The sequence below is a fragment of the Peromyscus maniculatus genome, chromosome 2, assembly GCF_049852395.1.
Source record: "Peromyscus maniculatus bairdii isolate BWxNUB_F1_BW_parent chromosome 2, HU_Pman_BW_mat_3.1, whole genome shotgun sequence".
Taxonomy (NCBI): domain Eukaryota; kingdom Metazoa; phylum Chordata; class Mammalia; order Rodentia; family Cricetidae; genus Peromyscus; species Peromyscus maniculatus.
In genome coordinates, this window is record NC_134853.1 from 37,980,156 (window position 1) to 38,005,222 (window position 25,067).

Genomic DNA, 25,067 nt, shown 5'->3' on the forward strand with positions numbered 1-25,067 from the left:
TGTATGTGTACTTGTGTGCACACATAGAGGACAGCTCACGGGGGGAGGGGGGGGCTGATTTTCTCCTTTTACTATGTGGGCCCTGGGAATTGGAGTCAGGTCATCAGGCTTAGAAGTAAGCTCTTTGACCATCTGAGCCATTCACCGGCTCTGTTAGTTTCACAATATTATCTACAAAACTTTTTTGAATGGTAAAGTGAATGCCTCTATTGAGAATCACATGAATTTTGTAAACAAAATGTGACTCCCAATGAATAAAGTCAATGTTACCACTGAGAGTCACATACAATTGCTGTAAAAACCTGTGGGGTTCTGTGAAAGAATAATAATATCACTTCCCAGAAGCTTGTATTTTCATTTTATATTTATTTGTTTTTTTAATTCTCACATTTATTCATTTACTTCTTTTGAAACAGGGTCTCATATACCCGAGGCTGACCTCAGGATCACCATGTAGCCTAGGATGTACTCCATCTTGCTTCCACCTCCATCTTGCTAAGATTACAGGTGTGCACTTCTACACTTGTTCATGTACTTCTGCAAATGGAGCCCAAGGCTTTGTGCATGATGGGTAAGCACTCTGCCAATGGAGCCACACCCCCAGCCCAAGCCTCTTTTTTTTTTAAATTTTTTTTTGCATATCATTTAGCACTTACTGAAGGAATATTGGAGAAAACGAATTTTCTATTAGTTAAAATTTCATCTTTATGTTGAAAATACAGTTGTGCATGTCAAGAATATGTTCTACCCCAGCAAGTTTTGACTTGGGAGCTAATGTTCTCACAGATGAAGCTGCTTTGTCTTCTGTCTGTCTCCCTTTCTGATGATGATCAGCAAGTTAAGGGGCACGTCTGCAGTAGGAATAAGTGAGGCTGATCATCGTTTTTGTTCTGGCTATTGCTTTTTGCTTTTCCAGGTTTTAAGGTAGTAACTCAGAAGATAAGGCACATGTGACAGTTTGGGCCCATCCTTTACTGCCTGTGGTTGTGTCTTGGCAGGGATTTTGTTCAAAAGTGTGGGTGAGAAGAAAAATTTGAGAGTCACAATGAGAGTTGCAGACAGATCTATCACTTCTGGGCTTTCCCAGTCATATTCTTACATTCAAGATGATCCCAGCCCTAATCCTCCATCAGCAGTTTTGTGCCGGGAGCGCAGATGAATACTCGCTGTGCTGACAGTTCTTTTTATTTATGCTCCTGCTTGGGAACCTGGGAACTTATCTTAGTCCCCAGGCTTGTCAGGGAACGTTTAGTAAGACACATCAGACAATTGAAAGCCACATTCCTTTCCTTATAAAACAAGAAATCTATTCCAGGAAGGAGGCTTTCTACAAGGCTGCCCTAGGCGCACAGGCTTGCACAAGGCCAGTAGTCTCCAGGAAGGTTTACATGAGGTCCAAAGTCCCTGGCACTCTTCATGGTGTAGGTCTTCCTGACTCAGATTTGCCCCTTGACATACAGACAGAGACACAGATACACACACACACACACACACACACACACACGCACACACACACACACACACACACACACACACACACACACACACACACACCATTCTCTGTGAGAATCTAGTAGAGATTCTTAGTCTCACAAGGTTTAGACTCTGTCTTAGAAACCTGTGATAAAAAAGTTCAGACTGAGAACAAGGTGACTGTCACAAGGCAAGGCATTGCTAAGTCAGGGCAAAACACTGTCCTCAGAGACAGGTGGTGACCTCCAAGTAACTATATTTTCTCATTTTCTGCATTCTTGGTATATTAGCCCCAACACCTAATTAGCCAAGTTTCATATTTGATTATTCCAGGTATCTGAAATCAGCTATAATCCACAAATATTAAGCAACAATTTCCACAAATAAACAATTCACAAGTTTCAAATTGTGTATCATCCTAAGGTGTGATGAAATGTCTGAGTCTTCTGTGGGCATGAATCACCTGTGTCTAGTACATCTGTACTGTGAAAGCTATTTTCCCATGACTGATACTCAATCTGGACTAGCATACCTTATATTACAGTATGTTGTTATTATTGTTCTAGTTTACAGTGAATTATTGTGGACAATCTTAATGTGATTAATATTTAAATTAAATTTCATCATAGGTAAGTGTGGATAAGGAGAAGCAAGCACACACAGGATTTGTAGTGTCTACAAATGAGTATCCACGGCATTCATAGAACATGTTCCCCGATGATGAGAGACTAAACAGACACATCGGCCTTAACTGATCAGGGGGAGTGACCTTCCATTTGGGGGCCAACTAACCTTAGAAATAGCAAATAACATGGCTAGAACCACCTTGGACATCTAAACCAACAAACCCAGCCCATGCCCACCCCACTCTCTTATTATTCAGGTCCATGTAGTCCAGAACACCATCTCAGTGGCCTGAGTTACCACCAGGCCAGGCACCAGATGATTAGGACTCATTCCTGGAACTCAAAGCCCAAGGAAAATTTTCAAAATATGAATTTCTCAAAACCTGCTCTGCTAACCCTGCTTGTTCTCAAAAGCTGCAACAAGGGCTTGGAGGATAGATAGCTCAGCAGCTGAGCACTTGCCCAGCTTGTGCATGAGACTGAGTTCTGTGACCAGCATCTTAAGTAGGTAGGCAAGCAAAGAAACACAGTGAAGGCTGTTGCTATCCTCTGTGCTGCCTTGTTGACATGCACTTCCTGAGTCAGCTTGTTCCACTGCGCTCAGGCTTCTGGAAAGGTAGAAACACTATATGGCAGAAAGGTCTGGTAGAGGAAAGCTGTTCATCTTATGGCTGCCATAAAACAGGGATGGAGAGAGGACAAGATAAAGCAAACCCTCCAAAGGCACAAGCCCTTTGACCCACTTGTTTTGACTGGGCTCCACCTTCCTTTGTGTCCAACATCTCCCAATAGTCCAATTATGACTCCATCAAAAGACTAATTCATGGATTAGGTGAGCGCCCTCATCACTTCCCCAAAGCCCTACCTCTGAACACTGTACTGGATGCCAAGTTTTCAGCACCAATGGTTCAGAGGACATTTCATACACAAACTGCGATGTCTGCATTTTATTTTGTCATCTTTAATTTACAGAATCTTAGTTGATACATTCAAATTGTACATATTGATGGAATAGCATGTGAAGTTTTGATACTTATGTACATCATGCTTATTTTAAAACAGACATGGGTGAGCTTATATTTTTCTGACACAGGGACATCACTCATTGCCAAGGTTGACTTGTTAATAATAAATTTAGGAAGGTTCTATAGATCATCACATTCTTGCCAATGTTTTTGCTGTTCAAGTGCATAGAAATGTTGAAAGTATGTCAGCATTGTGAGTGAAAAAGTGTGGGATAGCCTGCACTGTGGAGGACCAGCCCCCACACTTATTTACCCTAGGAATTCTTGAGGATTGAGAGATAAGAGACTTAGTTAAAAATAGAGAGGAAGAGAAACAGAGAGAAAACACAGGATATACTCAGGAGGGCATGGATCCTTATCCATTGGCCTAGAGATTTATTCCAAAGGTCTATTTATAACAATACCAAGAGGTGGAACAAAGACCTCCCTGTCGCGTCGGCCTCGACCAGCAAGGAAGACGCAACACCAGGCTCTTCTCCAAGCAGTTTATTCAGGAACCTTGAAACAATCTTCTGACTTCTGACCTCGGGGAAAGCCAACCCACAACCTAAATAGCTTCTGGGCAGCCAACCCCAATCTGCCACGTGGGTACTGCAGATAGGTCCAGGTACTCGGAAGCAAGCCAAATCCTTAGCCTTAGCCAAATAAGGAGTTGTTTATCACAGAGAGCACTCACTGTCTGGAGGGTGGAAGGGGGAAGCCAGCGCCATCTTTGAGGCGTGGCTGCATGCAGCTCTCTACACCTCCCCCTTGTTAGCTACAGTCACCTGGTACCCAGGCCCATGGTCCAACCAACCTCTTATGCAGTCCTCCTGGGTACAGCCACTAGGAACTCTAGTGGGCTCCAACACTTCATATTAAATAACAGTGTCAGGTTAAACAAACAAAAATCTTGCCACCTTAATAATCATTAATACAAATGAATGTTCAACAGAGTAAATGTGAAAAACTCCACTAAGAAATCAGTTCCTTAATAGTAGCTGAAATATTGTCTGCATACAAAAGAGATAGAGGCTGTAAGATATAATTTGTGGCTCTAAACAGTGCAGCACAAGGGACCAGTTTTATTCAGTGAAGCCCAAGGTAGAGACCAAAACTCAGGAGAAAATTTGCAGAAAGGTGCATTTTACCTTTATTTATATGAAGAACTTTCTTTTTTTTGTGTGATTTACACTTACATTATCCATTTATTAGTCAATGTACATTTAGATTCATTCTATTTCATAGTTATTATAAACAAGCCTGCAATGAATTTGCAATTATCTCTATAGCAGGATTTATTTCCAGGAATGATATACTTGTGTTACATGATAGCTCTTTTTCTACTTTTTGGAGAAACATCCAGAATTATTTTCAAGTGGGCTGTGCTCCTAGCAGCAGTGAGTAAGAATTCTCCATACCCACATCCGTGTCAGCATTTATTGTCATTCATTTTTCTTGGAATGGTTATTCTGACCAGACTGAGACAAACTCTTAAAGTAATTATTTTGCATTTCTCTAAAATGTCTAAGGATGTTTAAACATTTCTTATGTTTAATATTTACTTGTAGTTTTGAGAACTTTATGTTCAGCTCCACTGTCAAATTTTAGTTGGGTTATTTGTTTTCTTAATATTGTGTTTTCAGTTCTTTGTATATTCTAGATGCTACTTCTCTGTCAAATGTATATACATATGGCAAAAGTTTTCTTATTTCCTATGGGTTGCCTATTCACTGTCTTGACAGTTTTCATAGCAGAAGATTCTTAGTTTAATGAGATCACATTTGTTGATTGCTAGTCTTCTTCTCTGTGCTGTTGGAGTCCTGGTCAGCAAGCCCTTGCCTGTGCTTGCAAGTTGAAACACACTACATATTTTTGCCTCTAGCAGTTTCTGTGTGCTGGGTTTTATGTAGCACTCCTTGATCCATCTGGAGTTAAAGTTTGTACATAGTGAGATTTTATTTTTCTGCATGTTCACATCCAGGTTTTCCAGCACCATTTGTTGAAGAGGTTGTCTTTTCTCCAATGTATATTTTTAGGCAATTTGAAGAACTTTCTAATGAAGAGTATAGTTCAAAAATGAATGTTTTTGTAAACCATGGAAAGTATTCAGAAAATAAATAATCACCATATGGAGAGAATGTAGTTGAAATTCCTATATTAAGTGGGTGGTTGGACACAATCATCTTTAGGATATTTTCTAACTCTGAATGAAAGGACATGGATTTTCCCATCCCCCTAAGCCCATGTTTTATTATATATTCATGGGGTTTTCTCAGTGTGGTATTATTTATTTTTCTATAAATATACAAAAATGCAGCAACTGTCATAGTTAGAGTTTCTGTTGCTGTGTTAAAATACCCTGGCCTGGTGTCATCCAGGCCCAAGGTGCTGGCAAGGGCCATGTCTGGATCCCTGGCCCTATAGCAGCCAGGGTCTGAGTCAATGTCTGTGACTCCTGTTGCAACAGAGGCTGTGTGATATCTTGGGTTGGATCAGCCACCTGGGACCATGTTGGTATCCAGGAGCCATGCTGCATCTGGGGCCATACAGATCTAAGTGTCATGTACTTCTATCCAGTGTCGTGGTGACATCTGGGCCAGAGCTGCAGCTGGGGGCCAGGTCTGGGTCTATGGCCCTACTGCAGCCAGGGTCTGTGCTGATGTCTGAGGTTCCTGTTACCATTGAAGGCCATGTGGATGCCCAAAACCTGGGGCCATGATAATGTCCAAGCGCCAAGCTGTTGCTGGGGGCATGCTCACCTCAGTGGCTTACACTGCTTCCTATGGCAATGGTGACATCCAGACCCAGCTGCTGCTGAGGACCATGTCTGGGTCTGTGGTCCCACTACATCCAGAGTCTGTGTTGCCACCAAAGGTTACACTAAAAGCCTGGGTTCAGGGTAGCAATCTGTGGCCTTGTTGGTGTCCCAGGGGCTGTGCCACCACCAGAACCATACTGATCTGAGTGGCCTGTGCTTCCACCCAGAGTTAGGATGGTCATCCAGGCCCAAGCTGCTGCTGAGGGCCATGTCTGGGTCTGTGGTCCTGCTGCAGCTGGGGTCTGATTTAATGTCTGTGGCCCATGTCACCTCAAGGGCCATAGGAACCATGTGTGATGGAATCAGAGGGCCATGCTAAGCTGACCCTGCTCTTTGCTGGCCCAGGGATAGCTGGCACTGTCCCATGCTGGACACTGCAGTAAGAGGGCTGGCCCAGATACTTGGGAGAGATGGCCCCACCCCTCACCACAGTTGGAGAGAGCTGACCCTGGTGACTTGGGCATAAGGGAGCTGGCTCCGCCCCTTGCCTGATGAAGGCAGCCTTGGTGGCCTGGACTGACCAGCTCAACTACCACCCAGGCCCACAATCAAGCCTGGGGTTGGCCCACCCTAGCATTTACCCTATCTAGGATCTCTTGGTGCTTGTGAAGGGATCGGTCCTGTGGAATGATAACCACAGGATCTCCATGATTTAGGGTGGCTTTGGGCTATCTGAGGGGAGTTTTGGTGAGGATCCAGGGATGATGGTGTACCAGAAACCAGAAGCCTTGAACCAGACCAATGACTCATTGCAATGAACATTTGCAAATAAAGCTGATTGAACAAAAAAGTATACTGTGTGACATACCCTGGCTCCCAATGCCACCAGGACAAATGAAGAGGTGTTGGGGAGCTGGGAAAGATGGAGGACCGAAGAGTTTTTTTGTTTATTTATTTATTTTGGTTGTTGTTTTGTTTTGATTTTTGTTTTGTCTTTGTTTTCTTTTTTTTGGGTTGGTATGATTTTTTAAAAACTTTTCATTTAGTGGCCACTTCAGGGTGAGAGGAGGATATAGAGGAACTGGGAGGTGAGAGTCAATAAAGGAATTACATTAAAAAAGCCACTATGGCCAAAAGCAACTTTAAGAGGAAAAGGTTTGTTTCAGCTTCCTTTGTAGTCCAGCATGAAGGGAAGTTGGGGCAGGAACTCAAGGCAGGAACCTGGAGACAAGAACTGAAGCAGAAGCAATGGAGAAATGTGGCTTCCTGGCTCGCTTCTCCTGCTTGCTCAGCCTGCTTTCTTATATATCCCAGGGCCACTGGTCCAGGAGTTTCACCACCCACAGTATGCTGGGCCTTCCTACACTGATCACTAGTAAAGGAATTGCTCGATAGGATTGCCTACAGGTTGATCTTATGGGAGCGTTTTCTCGAATGTGGTTACCTCTTCTCAGATAACTCCAGCTTGTGCCAAGCTGACAGACCAGCCAGGGCAGCAACTCATTGTTTTTCCTTCAAGAAGTATTGCTTGCCCCGAATCAAGCCTATTCCATGCAGAACACATGTGTACTCACAGTTTCTTTGGCCGGCACAGAAATACAGGCTGTACTGAATCCTATGCTTATGTTTAGAACCATTAAATCAAATCCTACAGCTTCTATATAATTTTTTATGGGAAATATGTTTAATCTATTATTATAGAGTTGGCTTTTAATGAGTTTATTACATTTTTTCTATTGAATGATCTCTTCTTTGATTCATGATAAATTTAAGGTGTCAAGAAGTCTTTGAGGCCGGGCGGTGGTGGCGCACGCCTTTAATCCCAGCACTCGGGAGGCAGAAGCAGGCAGATCTCTGTGAGTTTGAGGCCAGCCTGGGCTACCAAGTGAGTTCCAGGAAAAGGCACAAAGCTACACAGAGAGACCCTGTCTTGGAAAACCAAAAAAAAAAAAAAAAAAAAAAAAAAAAAAAAAAGTCTTTGAAACCTAGGCTTTATAATCTAATGTACACATTAATGGCATGTCTTGGAAAAACAAACTTATGCTAGGATTCCATATCAAAGACACTATTCTTCTTCCTCAGGGTTCTCTGAGCTCAGATGGGAGGGACCTGATGGAGACATACCATTGAGAACTATGTGTTCCAAGGTCACACTCTGCATAATGTCTGGCTGTGGGTTTCTGTATTTGTTCCATCTGCTGCAGGAAGAAGCCTCTCTGATGTTGGCTGAGTAAGGCACTGATCTACGAGTGCAGCTTAATAAAATTAAGAGTTATGTTACTGTTACAATTTTTTTAAGACCAGTGTTATTTGATTTTACCCTAAGTCTCTGGTTTTTGGTCACCCAAGCAGTGTCAGGTACGGATTCCATCTTACAAATTGGGCCTTAAGTCAAATCAGACATTGGTTGATTATCCCCACAAGCTTTATACCACCATTGCCCTAGCATATTTTGTAGGCAGGACAGTTTGTAGATCAAAAATTTAATGGCTAAGTTGGTGTTTACATTTCTCTTTTAACAGCCTGCAAGAGTACCTTTCCATATCAAAGACACTAGAATGTAGGCACCAGCTTGCCCTCTCCATGTTCAATGGGTTCCATTATTATAGCTTTGTAGTACAACTTGAAATCAGGAATATTGAGACCTCCAGTAGTTCTTTTATTATTCAGGATTGTTTTAGCTATCCTCGGTTTTTGTTTTTCCTTATGAAGCTGAGAAATGTGCTTTCAAGATCTGTGAAGAATTGTGTTGTAATTTTGATGGTGATTTCATTGACTCTGTAGATTGTTTTTGGTAGGATAGCCATTTTTTACTATGTTAATCCTGCTGATCCATGGGCATGTGAAAGCTCTCCTTCTTCTGATATTTCTTAATTTCTTTCTTCAAAGACCTGAAGTTTTCATTATACAAGTCTTTCATTTGCTTAGTTAGAGTTACCTTGGGATAGATTATATCATGTGAATCCATTGTGGAAGACGTTTCTCTGATTTTTTCTCAGTTTTTCATGTGTGTATAGAAGGGCTACTGATTTTTGTGAGTTAATTTTGTATCCAGCTACTTTATAGAAAATGTTTATCAACTGTAGGAGTTCCCTGGTGGAATTTTTCTTGTCACTTATATATATTACCATATCATCTGTAAATAAAGATACTTTCACCTATTTCTTTCTAATTTATACCCCCTTGCTTTCCTTCAGTTGTCTTATTGCTCTAGCTAAGACTTCAAGTACTATATTGAATAGGTATTGAGAGAATATACAACCTTGTTTTACTACTGATTTTGGTGAAATTGCTTTGAGTTTCTCTCCATTTAATTTGATGTTGACTATGGGCCTTTATTATGTTTAGGTATTTTTCTTGTAACCTTAATGTTTCCAAGATTTTCAGAGTGAGAGGGTTTTGGATTTGGTCAAAGGCGCCTTGTACATCTAGTGAGATGATCATGTGGTTTTTGTCTTTCACTTTGTTTATATAGTGGATTACATTTATTGATTTCCATATATTGAACCATTCCTGCATCTTTGGGATAAAGCCTACTTGATCATGATGGATGATCTTTTTGATGTGTTCTTGGTCTCAGTTTGCAAGCATTTTATTGAATATTTTTGCATCTATGTTCATAAGTGAAATTAATCTGTAATTCTTTCTTTGTTGAGTCTTCATGTGATTTGGGTGTAAGTGTAACTGTGGCCTCATAACATGAGTTGAGCAATGGTCTTTCTGTTTCTATTTTGTGGAATAACTTGAGGAGTATTGGCACTAATTCTTCTTTGAAAGTCTAATAGAATTCTGTACTAAAACTATCTGGCCCTGACTTATTTTGTTGTTGGGAGACTTAATTACTGCTTTTATTTCACTATGGGTTATAGGTTTATTTAAATTGCTTAGTTGATCTTGATTTAGCTTTGGTAAGTGGTACATATTGAGAAAATTATCCATTTCTTTTAGATTTTTCCAATTTGCTGTAATACAGGTTTTTATGTCCTTATTCTCTGGATTTCTTCTGTGTCTGTTGTTATGCCTCTCTTTTTATTTCTCATTTTGTTAATTTGGATATTCCCTTTTTAACCTTTTAGTTAATTCAGATAGGGGTTTATATAGCTTGCTGATTTTCTCAAACAATCTATTGTTTCATTAATTATTTTGTATTATCTCTTTGTTTATATTTTATTGATTTCAATCCTCAGTTTGATTATTTCTTTGAAGGATTTGTTAATTTACTCTTAAAAGCCTCAATCATCTTTATCCCAGCAGTTTTAAGATCTTTTTCCTGTGGTTCAGCTATGTTAAAATATTCAGCACCTGCTGTGGCAGGACAGCTGGGCTCTAGTGCAGACATTTTGCTCTGACTGTTATTGCTTGTGCTCCTATGCTGGTATGTAGGCATCTGGCACTGGAGTGGTTATAGTTATAGGTGCTGATTTCTGGTTTTTTTCTTTGTTGAGGGGGTGTTTTGTTCATTCCTTTCTGTTTTCGGATTTTAGGAGAGTGTGACGGCTGTGTGTTGCCTGGTAGGAAGTTTTTTGTGGACCTGATAGGTATGGCTCCAGGGGCTCCAGGTAAGATGTGTCTCTTGGTTTTGGAACTGACACTTAGGAATGGGACTATACCAGGAATCTGAAGGTGTTCTCGGGAGGGAGGAATGGAGCATTCAACTAACTTCTGCTATTTAATCTCTTTGGAATGGGAGTAGACAGGGAGGTCACCCCAGAAGGTCGGCCTAGTTTGTTTTTTAATCTTATCACTATTTCTTTTTATACATGTGCACACACATGTGTTCTCTTTTTTTTTTTCTCTTCCTTGTTCTATTATCTGTCTTGAGCAGAAAACACTAAGAATCAGAAAATTACTTGCTTTCATTTATTTAAAACTAGTTATATAAATACACAATATATCTAATTATTTCATGCCTTTAATGTTGTATTTCTTTAGTTTTATTTTGATTGAGAGATGTACCACATCCCTCATCTGACTTTCTTCCTGTCCCCTTCCATCCCATTTCTTTCAATAAAAGTTGTTGATCAATTAGATCAATTGTTGCTTAGAGGAAAGGATAAGAAGTATTATGAGATTTTTCTAATGTTTTCACTGAGTTGCATTTGTTTAATAATCAAAGTCCTTAGAACTTCAATCTAGGATTTTTATTTGCGGATAATAAAATTCTAAATGTTTTTCTGAGCCTGGTGGTGGTGGTGGTGGTGGTGGTGGTGCACGCCTTTAATCCCAGCACTCAGGAGGCAGAGGTAGGCGGATCTCTGTGAGTTTGAGGACAGCCTGGTCTACAGAGAAAGATCCAGGAAAGGCATCAAAGCTACACAGAGAAACCCTGTCTCAAAACAACAACAACAACAACAACAACAACAACAAATGTAAATGCTTTTCTGTTTTTCTAAATTGAGTATGCCTAACAAGGTTAATCAAATTTGACATCATATCCCCCTCCTCTCTTTGTCTCCCTCTCCTTCCTTTCTCCTGTCTTCTTTCCTTCCTTCCTTTCCCTCCCTCCCTCCCTCCCTCCCTCCCTCCCTCCCTCCCTCCCTCCTTCCCTCCCTCCCTCTCTCTCTTTCTTTCTTCTTCCTTCCTTTCTTTCTTTCTTTTGGTTTGTCTTCTTCCTTTTCTTTCTTTCTTTTTCTTTTTTTCTTCCTTTCTTCCTTTCTCTTCTCTCTTCTCACTCCCTGTCTCTTAGAAGTAGAGATCAATTCTTAGAAGGAAATAGGTAGCAACACCATTGCCCATCTTTTCTAGAGACAGTCTGATTTACTGGGTATAGTAGTGACCTCAGGTTTCTCAACCACAACCTTTTCAATTTCTTTTTTTCTTTGTATTTTTCTCTTATTGAAAAATAGATTTTTTCATAAAATATATTCTGATTATGATTTCCTCCACCCTACCTTCTCTAAGACTCTCACTTTTCCAAACTCCTATCCAAGTCTACATTCTTTCTGTCTCTCATTAGAAAACAAACAGGCATCCGAGTAATAATAATAATAATTGCCAATCTTTTGAAGCTAGAGGATCCTGAATATAAGCTTTGAATTGACATACTTCTATTTATCCCTAACAGACTGTGGAGAAACCAAATTTGATCAGTTTTATAGTTCTGGCTTGACAAGGGCTCTCTGTTAATCACAAATCAAGAAACAGAGAGACAGACACCATATTCACCTAATCTACCCAGGCAGGTCTCCCACTTCCTTTTCTATGATCTAACCTTGTTGCTTGGATCCTAATGGCTCCCTATGTTGCTGGATCCTAACAGCACCCTGTAACATGAATCTTAAAATGTCTTAATAATAAAAAACCAGAGCCAGATATTGGGGTGAAAACTGTGAGATCAGAGGAATAGAACAAGCCAAGCTACAAGTTTTTACCGCTAGGAAATCCTCAGCCCAAGAGAACAAGTGTTCCTGAAATCCTCTGAGTCCTCACTGGGAAGGAATTTTAGCTGAACTACTTAAAAGCCTCTAGTTCTTGGTCCTCACACCTTATATATCTTTCTGCTTCCTGCCGTCACTTCTTGGGATTAAAGGCATGTGTCCTTACCAAGCAAAGACATGAGATCTCAAGTGTAAGGGATTACAGGTGTGTGACACCACTGCCTGGCTGTGTTCCCAGTGTGGCCTTGAGCTCACAGAGATCCAGATGGATCTCTGCCTCCTGAGTGATAATATTAAAGGCATGTGTGCCATCACTGTCTGACCTCTATGTCTAATGTACTGGCTGTTCTGTTCTCTGATTCCCAGGAAAGTTTTATTAGGGTGCACAATATGTCAACCACATTTCCCCTTTTTTGTCTAAAATAATAAATGAAGGTTATAACTAATATAAGAAAAAATTATATACAATAAGTACAATAAGTATATACAACATATACAGTCAAGAATTACATTAGCAATATCCAGTCCATTAACATTTGACAGATTCAGACAACAAAAATTTTATTATTTGTCCTATTTTGGTCAGACCAACACAAAAGTTGTATACAATATACAAAAATCCAATCCAATGTAAATTTTTTTTTCCGAGACAGGGATTCTCTGTGTAGTTTTGGTGCCTGTCCTGGATCTTGCTCTGTAGACCAGGTTGGCCTCGAACTCACAGAGATCCACCTGGCTCTGCCTCCTGAGTGCTGGAATTAAAGGCATGTGCCACCACCACCCAGCCTCCTGTAAAATATTTAAAACAATTTGTTCCTTTTTAAAAGTAGATTCAATAATCTACCTTTTTATCTTATCATATCCATATTCTCCCTTTTTTTCTTTTCAGAGTAGATTCAATAATCTACCCTTTTATCCTATTATTTCTATGTCTCTTTTTTCAGAGTAGATTCAATAATCCATCTCTTATCTATATGCTCTTTTTTCTCTTTCTTTTCTTTAAACAAGAACCCTGAGTCTAATCTCCTTTTTTAGCTTTTTTTCTTGACCATTAACAATTAACAACTTGTAACCAATTATCCTAAACAATGGCAATTATCCATAACCCATTGAAAGACCAAAAACCACCCACTCCACCTTTTGGGAATGTAGACGTCATTTTCTTAAAATTATTTCCTGTTGTCTGGGGGCAAAGGCATCTTTAGGGAATCCTGAAAAGAAAATTTTTGAGTTAATTGTCAAGTCTTGGGAGAGTTAGCTGTATCATTTGTCTAGTTATTGCATAATGGGAAAGTGCAGGCCTTGTCTCAAGTCCTTGCTCCAGTAGTCTATGAGACTGGATCATCTCAGCTAGCCATTTGGAAACTGTCCTGAGAAGTTTGTAGTCCAAAGCTGATCTTTGGGTGGTATTATTCAGCTTAATGGCTTTATCATATTGTGGAATCATCGTTGTAGGATCCCATCATCTTTTTGGAGATTTCAAAGTTGCTCCTAGGCATGTTCATGGTTCTCTGCAGAAATTTTTTTGGGGTGGTGGTGAAAACTGAGAGATCAGAGGAATAGAACAAGCTACAGCCAACCTCACCTTACCAACTCCTCAGCCTCCAGAGTGTGAGTTCCTGTTTCCTCAGACTGAAAACCTCTGAGTCCTCACCTGGAAGAGATTTTAGCTGAACTGCTTAAAATCCTTTAGTTCCTGGTCCTCACACCTTATATGCCTTTCTGCTTCCTGCCATTACTTCCTGAGATTAAAGGCATGTGTCCTTCCCAAGCAAAGACATGAGATCCTAAGTGCTGGGATTAAAGGCTTGTGCCACCATGCCTGGCTCTGTTCCCAGTGTGTTCTTGAACTTACAGAGATCCAGACGAATCTCTGCCTCCCCGATGGCACTCTGTAGCAGACACTGGTAAAGCATGGTGAGAATAAACCAACACAATACAAACTGACTCAATATCTTAAAGTAATATGCCAGAGCTGGTATCTCAGCATGACAAAGCACTCTATTAATTTGATGTCAATGAGGTGTTTGAGAGACATGAGCCATTCTGGATTTTATCTCTGGAACTCTTTTTTTGAAGAGCATCTATCCCCAGAGTGTCACCCTGGGTGGAGAGAGTCAGGCAGTAGCCTTTTGAATTTCAGAAAGCCAGGCTTGTATAACCTCCTGTGGAGGGCTGTGAGTTGGATGTCTAAGAGCCATTAACACCTGTAGAGTCGCCTTAGTGGCTGCCTGTTGTTGTTGGATATACTATAGGAGACACTTAAAAAGGAGAAAAATCAAAAGCATCACCCCACCAATCAAGACATAAGTGAAATCCAGGAGGCATCAAACAGTCTCTTTATATCATACCAAATCTTAAAAAAAAATAGAGTCAAAATCCATAGCCTGTGCTCTTGTCTGATTTAATTGGAAAATTTTATGTGTTAGCTGTAATGGATAATATAGAAACTTAGCGACCACGGGCCCTTAATATATTTAGCTAGCTTCCAGCCTGCTAAACTAACATTCCTCATCTCAAAAGGCATCACACAAAATGAGGAAAAGCAAGGCTCCACAAATCTTCAGCCTTTAGAGGGGCAATGAGAACAAGAAAGGGGAATATATACATTACCCATCCTGGGTGATTTTCTCCTTCGTGGAAGCAGGCTGACCTATGGCCAAGTGTATATCTCTTGCTGGGACCCATATTGGCATAGTGGCACTCTGAGGAAAAACACAAGCATACCCTCTCCCACGGGTCAGCAGGGGGACAGGTGTCTGCCATTGGAGGGAGATAGGATCTCTCCATCTCACCAAGGGCAGAGGCTTGGTCCTTGACAGAGATGCCCAGTGCTTGTAGGCCAGGCTGAGCCCCTTGTCATCAAAACTGAGAAAGTTCATATGGAAAAGGTCCTTTGTTAAGGCCAGATGAGGATCTCTCCTAGCCTCTGGTGAGACAGTCCTTGTCAACAGCTCCTTAAGAGCTCTGTTGGTCCTCTCAACAATGGCTTGTCCCTGTGGATTGTCGGGGATGCCAGTGATATGGGATATCTTCCAGGACCCCAGAAAGTCATTAAATTGTTGAGAGGCATAAGCAGGGCCATTGTCAGTCTTAAGTGCCCAAGGCACCCCCATAACTACCATGGCTGACTTAAGGGCCTTGATAGCATTGTTTCTCCCCAGAAAGGGCGAGGGCATAAACAAGGGAGGAACAGGTGTCTATTATCACATGAACATATTTAAGATTGCCAAAAGGAGAATCATGTGTGACATCCATCTGCCAGATGGTGTTAGGCAACAAGCCTTGGGGATCAACCCCTGCTCGTTGAAGCAGTCCTAAGGGGCCAAGCAGAGTGCAAGTGGCACATGCCCAGGACAAATGTTTACACTGAGAAAACAGTAATTCTGGAAGAAGTCTATGCAAATTCTGTGGAGACAGATGAAACTGCTGGTGAAGAGCCTTGGTATGCTCTAGGAGACCCATGTTGGCTGTTAATACAATGGTGTCTATGACCTCATTTCCTCAAGCCAATATTCTGGGTAATTTGGAATGAGATCTAATTATGTGACAGGTACCAAGGCTCAGTCCTCTGATTTAGGACATCTTGTAAGAGCAACATGATGCTGGTGATGGGAGTCAGTGAGTCTTTGACTCAAGAAAAGGCCAGCACACAAACTGCCTGCACAGCATATTGGCTGTCAGGAAAATTATTAATGGGCTTGATCTGGCACTCTACTAGAACTTTGAGGAGGGCCAATAGTTCCACCCAATTGAACAGAACCAGGGTTAGGGATAACATGTTTAACATCTTTGGAGCCAGGATGCTGGATAAGAACACCATATCTGTTTTTACTGGAATCTGAAAAGGCCAGAGTGGCATGAGGGATGAGAGTGGAGGAGGGGACTGCATGGGGCTGTATCTGTATTGGAAGTGGGTAGAGTTCTGCTAAGATCTTCTTTTTGGCAAATGATTGTCAATAGTTCCTGTGCATCCTGCAACCATTTCCTGGATGAGATAGAATCTGTCTAGAGGGACTGGGTATTCTATAAAGAAAAGGGAAAGATAACCTTATCTGGCTCTTGTCCATATGTTCTCTGTGCCAGCATCCATGCCTTAAAGACCAAGTTGGGAGGACTGGTCAAAATTAGAGGTGACCTTGTGCAGGTCGGAATGTGCTTGATGTATCCATAGAAGGGGCCCAGACTGCCATAATACTCCCAAAATCCCCTGGGTGTCCAGAAGACCATTGCCAATAAAGGTCTTTGGGGATCATGGCGTTGAAGGCTGGAGGTAGCTAGAATGGCCCAAACTTTTGTAGCAACTCTTTAGCTTCTTGGGTAAGCCTAATCTCAGTGGAAGGACAGATGAGGCCCTCCAACAATGAAAATAGGTGTCTCATCTCTTGGTCAGGGATGGGCGGAAAGGTTTAAGCCAATTAACAGTGCCACACAATTGTTGTAATTTTGATAGTGAGTACAATTCCTTCATTTCCAATTTAAAGAAAAGGGGGCAGACTTGCCTAGCAATGGAAAATCCTAAAAGGGCAAAAGGGGTTACCATTTGAACCTTATCTGGAGCCACCATCAGATGTAACAATGCAAGATCTAATACTCCCTTGGCAGTCTTTTGCAGGTAGGCTGCATCTGGGTGTGCCAAGAGGAGATCATCCATATAATAGATCAAAAGTATATCCCTGGTGTAGCATGAATTCTTAGAAGGTCTTATTAATAAAGACAAACCTGAGGCCAGGTATTGGGGTGAATTCTGAATGATCAAAGAAGCAGAACAAGCCACAGCAACCTCACCTTGCCAATTCCTCAGCTGATCCTGTTTCCTCAGACTGGAAGTTTCTGAGTCCTCATCTGAATGGCTCTCAGCTGAACTGTTGCTCCAAAGCCTGAAAGCTTAACCAGCCAAATACTACTAGTTTCTGGTTTTCACGCCTTATATATCTTTCTGCTTTCTGCCATCGCTTCCTGGGATTAGAGGCTCACTTCTTGGGATTAAAGGCGTGAGTCACCATGCTTGGCTGTATCCTTGAACACACAGAGATCCAGGTAGATCTCTGTCTCTGGAATGCTAGGATTAAAGGCGTGTGCTACCACTGCCTATCCTCTATGTTTAATATTGTGGCTGCTCTGTTTTGTGACCTCAGATTATTTTATTAGCATGCACAATATTTTGGGGAACACAATACCACTACACCCTGGGGACACTGACCAAAGCTTGAGAAACATATAACTGGCAAAAAGTTGGGGCTTTTTTCCATTCCTTGGGATAAAACAGTCCATTGATATCTCTTAGCTGGTTTATGCATATTATGTTCCCACATAGAAAAGGCAGAGTGATCTCAATCCTGTGGTGCCAGAGAAATTTGAAAAAAAGCAATCCTTAATATCTAAAACTAATATATAATAAGATGGAGGAATAGCACTAGGGTGGGGGAGGCCTGGCTGTGTAGACCCCATCTTTTCCATTACATCATTAACTACACAAAGATCCTGCAGGAGGTAGTAGTGTCCTGATTTCTTGGGGATAACAAATGTGGGGGTATTATGTTTACTTGTGGATGGTTTAATGTGCCCCATCTTTAACTGTTCTGCAACTAATTCCTTTAGGATTGACAGTTTGGGTTTAATTATAGGCCACTGTTCTACACATACTTCTTGATCCGAGAGCCTATTAATGGAGTGGGGCTATGAGGCTCAATGGTGGTAGATCTCATGGAGACAGTGACCCTTAGAATTGGGGGTGCAGATCTTGTGCAGGGTTGTAGACCACAAGACTCACCTTTTCATGGACCTTGATGTCATCAAAAAAGGCCCTGTCATCTGTAGTTAGGACAACACCCATATCCTCCAAAATATCTCTGCCCCACAGGTTCCTAGGTGCAGTGGAAATGATAGGGTGAATGGCTCCCCAGTTGCCATCAAAATCCTTCCAATGGACCAGATGAGTGGTCATCTTAGTATCTTGTTGGTCTCCCACACCACTGATGGGGGGGCTTAACTTCCAATGAGGGAAGCAAAGCACCTCAGTCTTGGTTAAAATGGTAGCATCTGCACCCATGTCAACCAAACCTTTGACAGCTTGTCCATCAAGATAGATGGTTAGCATTGGGGAATGTGGAAAAATGGGCATTGTCCAATAGACTTTTGGATTACCAGAGCCTCCTCTTATTGGCAGGGCTGAGGAGCATCCCACCTGGAGTTTAAAGGGGCTGGTGTTTCAGCAGGCTGTGATCTGCAATCCTTTGCCCAATGAAATCCTTTTTTGCATCTGGGGCATGGGGTTCTTGGCTTTGTCTGGGGCAGTCCCACTGCAAATGGCCTGGTTTGCCACATCCCCATCAAGTTCTATCTACCTGGGGACCTTGGAGGGTGTCATTAGCAGACTTCCTGTCAGTGAGGAGAGCATCCAGGGAGGCAGTAAGAGTGGCAATGGAACCAGTGCTGGGGTCAAGATCTCTGGTGGCCTGCACCCATTTATGTATGTCCTCATTCCATATGACTGCAAATGAATTATGGGTTTGGACATTGAACCTTTCCCAAGTCAGTTGTTTAATTAGCATATCTTTAGTGGGGCCTGCATCCACTCTGTGCTCTACTGCCTCATTGATACAGGCCAGGAATGATAGGGTGAAAGAACTCCCTGGGTTGTTGGATAAAATTGCAAAAGTATGCCACGGGGTCTCGGGGAGTACCGGCTCTGAGGGCCTTGAGGGCCAGGTCTATGACCTGTGGAAAATAGGCATTCAAGCCAATCTGTGCCTGGTGCACAGGATGAACATATTCCCCATACCCTGTGAGCATATCATAGGTCACCTGGACATAGATTAAGATGTTTGTCTGGGCCTGGGATTCTGCCTGATCTTCATAGGCTGATTTCCAGCTAAGAAAGACTGCAGGATCTAACAGTTTTAAGCAAATGGTACCAATTGAAAGAAGTTTGTAATTGCATGGACCATTGAGCAAGGACTTGCTGAAAGTAGGGGGGGATCTGGGACTGACTCATTGGCTGCATTTCTGATGAGGGAGAGATCAGCTTTGGGGGTAGGAATGCAGGGCTGGGCATCAGCATTTGGGCCCATATGGACTGGGAAGGCTTCTATGGGCCTCGGACTGACAGTGGTGCAGGCTGTGAGGGTTGTAAGACACCTGACACCATGAAAGAGTAGACACCACCTGAGGCAGGCTGGTATTGGAGTAGATTGCCCCAAGAATACTGTGGCAGAGGGGTACCTGTCAGTGGTGGTGGTGGAGCAGAGCGGGTAGCAACACATCACTTAATGACAGCTGCTTTCTCTTTGACAGATTTGGCAAGATCCAAACTGACAACTTAATTTTCCTTGACAGATTTTGGGGGGGCCCATATTGAAAGCTATGTTCACCTTGCCAGATTTCAGGGGGCCTAAACTGACAGATATCTTAGTATCCAAACTGACAGATTTCCCAGGGCTCAAACTGAGAGTTACATTCTCCTTGACAGATCTTGTGGGGCCTACACTGACAGATTTCTCAGGGCCCAAACTGTCTGTCTCCTCCTCGTCAGATATTGTAGAGATAGATATCTGACAGGGAAGTGGTGGGGGTGATGAAAAGATTACCCATCTTTTCAATGGGGTGAAAATTTTTATCAGACCCTTATGTCCTGTGCTTGGTGGGGGACTTTTGTGGTTTTTTTTAGGCCACAACTGCATGCCCACAAAGTGTCTCTGGACAAGGGACAGCAATTGGGAGCTGAGCCTAGGTTCCACCTCCTGGGGGATCAATCCTTATGTGGAGGTGCCGGGCAGACCAAAACGAAAAACAAAATGTGTCTTCCTAACAGAACAGGCAGACAAACATGACAGACAACACAAAAGAAGGAAAGAAATGGGGGTCCCAATGCCTACATGCCAAAGGGACCAAAAGAACACAACACCCAGGGGCTTTCTCTCTGAAACACACCACCTTGGGGGCGCTGTCAAGCAAGGTGACAGAGAGGGAGACATCAGAAACTGTGCTGGGAGAAACAAAGTAACAGAAGCCCATGTTCAAGTGCCACATGTTGCTTGGATCCTAAAGACTCCCTCGGGGCAGGGGGAGGGGGGTGTGAAGTTATGGCGTCAACAACACAGACACTGGGGACCCATTGAAATCAAATAAAGAACTCATTTATTTAATAACAGGGTAGGTCTTATATACCCTCCTCCCAGTACCCAGTCTGTGTGGTCGTTCCTCATTGGCTGGGCACAATCAGGAACTCTGACAGCAATTATTGCTAGGTCCTCAGGCAGGTGCCAGGTTGGCTCTTTTTTTTTTTTTTTTTAAATAATTTATTTATTTTTATTTTTCACGCATTAGTGTTTTGCTTGCATGTGTGTCTGTGTGAGGCTGTCAAATCTTGGAGTTACAGACAGTGGTGAGCTGCCATGTGGGTGCTGGAGTTGAACCTGGGTCCTCTGGAAGAGCAGTCACTGCTCTTAACCACTGAGCCATCTTTCCAGTTCCTCCAGGTTGGCTCTTAAGGAGTATGTTATGTGCATGCCTTGGCTACTGGTCTGAGCCAATTTCCTTAACCCTATGGGCCTGTCCTACTATACTTATTGTTGCCAGATGTGCTGTGGAGACACTTAAAAAGGAGAAAGATTAAAAGTACCACCCCACCAATGAAAACGTAAGTGAAAATCCAGGAGGGATCAAAGAGAACTTCATTCTCCTTGACAGATTTTGCTGGACCGAAAATGTCTGTCTCCTCATCATTGGATTTCCTATACATATCCAATATGGAAGGGGTGGGAGTGATGAAAAGATTACCCATCTTCTAGAGGGAAACAGCAAGCAAACAACAGAGAGAAGATGACAGTCAACAGGGGTGGAATTTTGTATCAGACCCTTATGTCTTGTGCTTTGTAGGGGACTTTCATGGTTTTTTAGGCCACACCTATATGCACACATGGTGTCTCTGGACAAGAGATGGCATTTGGGAGCCGAGCCTTGCTTTCACCTCCTGGGGGTTCAATCCTTATGTGGAGGTGCTGGGCAAACTGAAACAGACAAAATAATGTGCCTTCCTAATGGGCTGGGTAGACAAACATGACAGACAACACAAAAGAAGGAAAGAAGTGGGGGTCCCAGTGCTTACCTACTGAAGGGACTGAACCGAAACACACCATCTTGTGGACACTGCCAAGCACTGTGAGTGAAGGGAGGGAGATGGTCAGAACCTGTGCTGGGAAAGAGAAAGTAACAAAAATCCCATATTCAGATGCCAGATATTTCTTGGATCCTAAGGGCCCCCAATTTTGCTGGATTCTAATGGCTCCCTCAGGGGAGGCGGGGAGAAGGTGCAGCATCAACAACAGATACTGAGAGTCAGTTGAAGGCAAACAGCAAACTTCTTTATTCAATATTGGGGAAGGTCTTATATACCTTCATCCCAACACCCAAGCTGTGTCCCAATCTGGTGGCATTGATGGGTCATCCCTCATTGGCTGGGCATGATCAGGAACTCTGACAGCACCTGTTTCTAGGCCCTCAGGAAGACTCAGCATGAATGATTAGGAACTTTGAAAGCACCCTCAGGCAGAATCCATGTTGACTCCTAAGGAAGTATGTACATGCCTTGGCAACTGGTTTGAGCCAATTTCCTCAACCCTATGAGCTTGTCCTACTACATAACCCATTGAGTCTCCCTAACCTCCCACTCATACCTTCCCCCAAACCACCTGATCTAGCCCAGGTACCACATTCAGAGTCCTGGCTGAATTTGGATCCCTCTGCCTGTATCCCAACATATCTCTAGGTTTCTGGCAGAACCTTTGCCCCTTTCATGCCACATCCAATCTTTCAGATCTACCCCACACGCCAGGTTGACACCAGGAGGCACAGCCCAGTCTCCTCTGGTCATCTGACTTTATTCAACCCAAGCAATTTACAACCTTCAGGCCCAACCCACCTACATATTCTCTTATGTGCCCCAATCTGATTTGCCCATATTACACTTAGAACTAGCAAAAGTCTATGTGCCCAAATCTCATTGCAAAAATACAAACGATGTGAAGATCTTCTCTCCAAACCTATCAGTCAGCCCTGTAGACATGTTTGCCAAGGAGAATTATTTAGATGAAGCCCAGTATACAGAATGTAAAAGAACAAACAGAAGGGTCATCAAAGAATCCAAGGAGTTTAAAGAAGGCACAGGGAAATAGGGATAATTAACTTAAGAAGAATAAGCCCTTGAGTGGTGTACAAAAAAACATAAATGTAAGGCTGATGAAAATTATAAAGATAGTCTATGACTTGAGAATGGAGTTCAATAAGGAGAGAAAAACATTTAAGAGTACTCAAGTTGAAATAAAAAGGAAATTGAAAAACCCAATAATTCAATTATAAAACTTGAAGAAAAGCCTTATAAATAAAATGAATCAAACAAGATAAAATATCAGGACTTGAAAATAAACTAGAGGATTGAGTCCAAGTAAGCAAGGAATATGAAAAAATTTTATAAACAAAGAAAAGAATCATACAGTAAATGTACATCATAAAAAACCCCCAAATCTTTGAATTACAGGGATGGATGAGGGAGAAGAATCCCAAGCCAATGTACTAGAACAGATCTTCAACAAGATCATAGAAGAACACTTCCTCAAATTAAGGAAAGACATACCGATACTCTCTCAACAAGAGGGAAACCATACCTGGTACTGGAAACCTAACCAGCTATCCAGGACTAGTGATGTTGTGGATCTTGGGAGAGTAGCTTTCTCCAGGGAATAGCACAACAATTGATTATCCAATACTAAAAGGATATGTCACCCCTGAAAACGTATACATATAAGAAACAAACAGATAGTGTAGGTTGTATTTATGTATTTAAAAATACATAGATACATACATATATTCACAAACACATGTATCTATATAACAAGAATTAATGAAAAAAGAGGCCATGAATTTTAAAGAGAACAAGGATGTGATTTATATTCATAAATAAAAGTGGTTCTAGAAGTCAGTTTACTGTATAAGTAATGTTATAAAGGATAATTTAAATTGGGTATCCTAAAATCTTTTAGGTGAATGTTTAGAGGACCTACTGGACTCATAGCCAACAAATCAGGTATAATTGGGTCCACTCATTTAGTTACCCAGGCTTATATTTTATGATTTTTTCAAACCATTAGTTGTTTGTTTATTTGTTTGTTTCTTTTTTGAGACAGGGTTTCTCTGTGGGGTTTTGGAGCCTTTCCTGGAACTCACTCTGTAGCCTAGGCTGGCCTTAAACTCAAAGAGATCCACCTGCCTCTGCCTCCTGAGTGCTGGGATTAAAGGCATGTACCACCACCGCCTGGCTCAAACCATTAGTTTTACAATTAATTTTAGTTGGACAAAATTGGCTTAAGGGATCAACTTTCCTCCACCCTCTGGCTGTGTTCTGCAAATGTGGCCATTGAAATTAGAGATGGTGGGGTGAGAGCTAGAAACTTACCAGTGTGGCAGGCTTTCTTTTGGGCCACCAACCAGCACCCAAGTCATGACACAGAGACTTATTATTAATTATAAATACTTGGCCTTAGTTTAGGCTCATTTCTTGCTAGCTCTTGTAACTTAACCTGTTTCTCTTCATCTACATTTTCTCTTGGGGCTTTTTACCTTTCTTTCATTCTGTATATCTTACTTTCCTGCTGTCTCCATGGCTGGCTGGCTGGCAGCTGCCTGGCTTCTGGCCCTGGGTGTATCCCTCTCTTTCTCCCTTGTTCTCTCCACCTTCTCTCAATCTTTTGAGCCTAGATTTTTCTTTCTACTTATTCTCTCTATCCACCAGCACCACCTTTCCCCTCTCCTGTCTAGCTATTGATCATTTAGCTTTTTATTAGACAAATCAGGTGCCTTAGGCAAGAAAGATGAAACAAATGTAACACATCTATACATAATTAAACAAATGTAGCACAAACACATGTAACACATCTTTACATCATTAACAAAAGCAGCAGAAACAAATATAACATACCTTCACACAGTAAAGTAATATTCTGCAGGATAAACAAATGTAACGCATCTTTGCCTAGTTAAAATTACATTCTACAACATTTCCCCCTTTTTGTCTAAATAAAAGAAAGGTTTTAACTTTAACATAGTAAGACTATATACAATAAGAACAGTTATCAAGTAAGAATTACATTTATAATATCCAGTCCTTTTGTATTTGACAAATTCAGAGAAAATACTCCATTATTAATCCTATCTTGGTGAGTTCAAAATTTTGTACCTAATTTATCTTATATCATAACTAAGGAAAACTACCACTATAACCATTTAGTCTTCAATTCCATCAAAGATCCCAGAATGATATAATATCACCTGAGTAAAAAGAAAGTGTAGTGCAAGACAGTTCCAAAACTATAGAAAGGCACACATCTGACTGCTTGTACAGTCACCCATCCAATCTTCAGCCTACAGGCCTAGACTATCTGGAAGACTTTTTTATGCAGCAGGAATTTTGAAGGACGGTCCCACCATCTTTTGACAAGGTTCAGCGGTCACTTTCTTTTGTGTCCTGCATGTCCAGTTTGTATAATATACTGTCAGCAAAGACAGTTCTTGACCCAAATGTCTAGTTTTGCCTCAGTGAAAGCAAAATCCATATGGAGATTCTTCAATGTCCATCATCCTTTTATAAAGTAGATTAGTATAGCCAGAAGCAGACATGTCTTACTGTCATGAAAAGCCCTATGTTAATAAAACATTTTAAATGCCCATATTCTGTAGGTCTTTGAAGTATTTGAAGTCTACTCATCTATCTAAAACATATCTGTTTTGCCTTGAAAATACACCTAACATGACTATAAGTTTGATTGTTATA

At 41.6% G+C, this 25,067-nt stretch overlaps 1 long non-coding RNA gene across 3 annotated transcripts in view; it reads left to right on the forward strand.

Moving 5' to 3' along the window:
- Nucleotides 1–25,067, forward strand: part of LOC121827172 (uncharacterized) — a 141,576-nt gene that overhangs the window by 52,750 nt on the left and 63,759 nt on the right. For all 3 annotated transcript variants that reach the window (XR_013048844.1, XR_013048843.1, XR_006069288.2), the window contains exons 3-4: nt 417–571; nt 10,349–10,423. This is a non-coding gene — a long non-coding RNA (uncharacterized LOC121827172). The remainder of the gene's footprint in view (nt 1–416; nt 572–10,348; nt 10,424–25,067) is intronic.